This window comes from Lethenteron reissneri, unplaced genomic scaffold (genome assembly GCF_015708825.2).
Source record: "Lethenteron reissneri isolate LAM-NWPU_2019-01 unplaced genomic scaffold, ASM1570882v1 scaffold_1120, whole genome shotgun sequence".
Taxonomy (NCBI): Eukaryota; Metazoa; Chordata; class Hyperoartia; order Petromyzontiformes; family Petromyzontidae; genus Lethenteron; species Lethenteron reissneri.
The window spans coordinates 55,001-58,483 of record NW_026890806.1 but is presented as its reverse complement, the minus strand read 5'-3'; positions in this window follow the sequence as shown (position 1 = coordinate 58,483).

Genomic DNA, 3,483 nt, shown 5'->3' with positions numbered 1-3,483 from the left:
TATAGCTTCGGTGATGCATCTTTTGTTCCAGATATTAAATTCTGTATTTTATGTACCGTGCTAAATCTGACTCGGATGTTTTTCCAAACATCTGGCTAATTTATCAGTTACTCCCGCAATGTTCGGTATTTTGATCGTTTTAATTATTTGGGCAGTTTCAATGTTCGTGTTATTTGCTTTGGTATTCAATGCTCTGATTTGAAGCTTTCGTGACTGCAGGAATCCAAACTCTTTGGTTCTTTGCCTGATGACGACCGCTTGTGTTGCGATCGAAACGTCGTGATTTGTTTTATTTTATTTCTAACTACGTGACTTTACCGAAAGAACCAAAGAGTATTCAATGCCCTGTTGATTTGTGCATCATTGTAACCGTTCTAGTTGGCTGTGTCGGGTGGTGGCGGGTTTTAACGACACATTTATATATTTACGCGATCTAACCCCAAAAAAACCCCTCTATTATGGATGATATTGGTCGCGAAAGCCCACTACGTGTCTTCATGTAGTTGACAACTGCGTTCGTGCACCGCTGTCAAGGCAGCTACACCAAATAATCTGCATCCAGAGATTTGTCCACGAGAGGGCGGCGCTTGTCCGTGCAAGCCAGGCTCGAGCAAATCCGTTTAGGAGTGTGGTGCTGAACTAGGTCCTGAATGTAAGAGTGGGTCCCTGCCAATAACATGTTGCAAGCGAGCCTGCACAGTGCTCGGCAATGATACATTACTGTAGCTATGCCAGTGTTGTTGCAAGCGAGCCTGCACAGTGCTAGGTACTGATACATTGCTGTAGCTATGCCAGTGTTGTTGCAAGCGAGCCTGTAGAGTGCTAGGTAATGATACATTACTGTAGCTATGCCAGTGTTGTTGCAAGCGAGCCTGTAGAGTGCTAGGTACTGATACATTACTATAGCTATGCCAGTGTTGTTGCAAGCGAGCCTGACTGCTGATGAGGCACGGAGTGTCGAAGTCTGGCCAGGCTGTTGCTCGTGTTGAATCAATGCACTCGCAGGAGGTCGTCCAGCTGACGAGATGTAACCACTCGCATTATTCATGTGGAGAGGCGACTGGAGAATGTCTTTCTTGCTCAGTTACTTTGTTCTTTGCAAGACAGCAGCTACAATGCGTTTGTCCACAAGAGGGCATCACGTGACTTGTGTACATCCACAAGTACATACAGAAATTTCAACCCTTTTCGCTTGCCCTGACCATTAACCTGGAATCCACATATTGCCATCTCAACCCTATAGCCCCAACCCTATTGATCTCCGCTCGTTACACGAAAATTTGGTCGTTTTGCGAAAAACATTGGTGTAAATTCAAATGTATTGTTTTAGCGAGTTCTCATAGAAAGAACACTTGTTAAGCAAGACACGCCTGCACAAGTATCCTCGATTAACCCTATATCCCTAGCCTATAATGCACATACAACCACCTCAACCCTATAGTTCTGACCCTATAGTCCGAACCCCGAACTCCAAATCCAGGGGTCGGCAACCTCCCGGCTTCGGAGCCGCATTGGCTCTTTAAGGACGTGACGGTTCTTCACACGCATTGCTGCTCTTGAAATAGTGTTTTTTTTACAGTATAAAAACAACCAAACAGCTTTTGTTTTACCGCAAAGACCGGCTCAATGGACGTGGCACAGGCAAGAGCTGAACTGGTGTGGTACAGGAGGATGTGTGCCTCTGTGGAGAAAGACATTTTTGAAGGACGCTACTGGCATTGCCAGGCTAGGTGCACCTTGAGGCTACAGGGCCATTCGGAGGTATTTGCCTTCCAACAGCAGCGGCGGGCGAATGAGCGATGCTGACAAGGAGCGGCGCAGTGGGGAGCAGAGGTGGTGCACCTGCCAGTCATCCAAGTCAGAATCAGAAGCTTTATTTAGACTTGAGGAATCCGATGAGCTATGAAGCTCTTTTTCACAGATGTCCAGTATGGGCGGGTCAGCAAGTTACATCAACGAACAATACAAAACCCGACAGGAGTGCACAATCGAGAAAAAGGTCATCAAGTTGGTCAACTCGTGACCTGCCAGCGAGCCAGCGAGCCTTCGCGAGGCACCAACGTGAGCGAGCCAGAGTCGCCGGGTGGCGGCTCACGGCGGCTCACGGCTTGGGGCCGTGAGATGTTTAACGACCTCGCCTGGTGCACAGCAGGTCTATGTGGAGTCTGCGTCTCTCTCTCATCATCATCACGATGGCTGTGAGATGCTAACGACCTCGCCTGGTGCACAGGAGGTCTTATGTGGAGTCTGCGTCTCTCTCTCATCATCTTCACGGTGGCTTTGAGATGTTAACGACCTCGCCTGGTGCACAGGAGGGTCTATGTGGAGTCTGCGTCTCTCTCTCATCATCATCACGGTGGCCGTGAGATGCTAACGACCTCGCCTGGTGCACAGGAGGTCTATGTGGAGTCTGCGTCTCTCTCTCATCATCATCACGGCTTGGGGGCCGTGAGATGTTAACGACCTCGCCTGGTGCACAGGAGGTCTATGTGGAGTCTGCGTCTCTCTCTCATCATCATCACGGTGGCCGTGAGATGCTAACGACCTCGCCTGGTGCACAGGAGGTCTATGTGGAGTCTGCGTCCTCTCTCTCATCATCATCACGGTGGCCGTGAGATGTTAACGACCTCGCCTGGTGCACAGGAGGTCGTGGATTCGTCCTGACACTGACGCCCGTATATTTGGAGTTTGCGTGTTTCACTCCCGTGGTCGCGTGGATTTTTCTGTGGGTCCGCCGGTTTTTCCCTCCACATTTAGAAACATGCATTTCGAGTATTTGGCTGCTATTAATTTCCATATGATAAGCCACGTCGGTGAACTATCATTTGTGGCTAGGTCGCTTCTGAAAAAGAGCTATTTTGTATATCACAGTGGGCCTTACCTGGTAGAATGAAACAAGACAGTTTAGACACAGAGAGATGCACACGGTAAAGTGGGTGGGTGGGTGAGTCAGTGAGTTGGAATGTCGGCGACGTTTCGGGCAATGGGCTTTCTTCCGAGCACACAAGATGCTCTGCGTCATGAGGAAGGTGAGCTGCAAACATTGTATCGATAGTCCAATTTGAATGTGCAATTTTATTGAGGGACTGTGTATTGTCTTGCTGTGGCGTGGGACTTTTGCTGTTGTTTTGCTGCCTTGCCAACGTTTGAATGTATTGTTTTAAATCAGAATGCATTGACATACCTTCGCAATTTGTACTTGATTTATTTTAGTGACTTGCTTACCTTTCATATCCGTTTGCACTCCTGTTGGGTTTGTATTGTTGTTGTAACTATCTCACCTGACATTTGTGAAAAAAGAGCTTCATAGCTTATCGGATTCCTCCAATATCAACACATTCCTGCTGCGGAGGGAGCTGGTAGGAACGTTGTTGGGTTGCTCGCTCAATGGCCTGCAGGGTCAACGGCGGCGTGGTGTATTCCGCAAATATGCCCGACTGTGAGGGCGGGCACAAGCCGGCGTGAGTAGGTGAAACGTTGAGT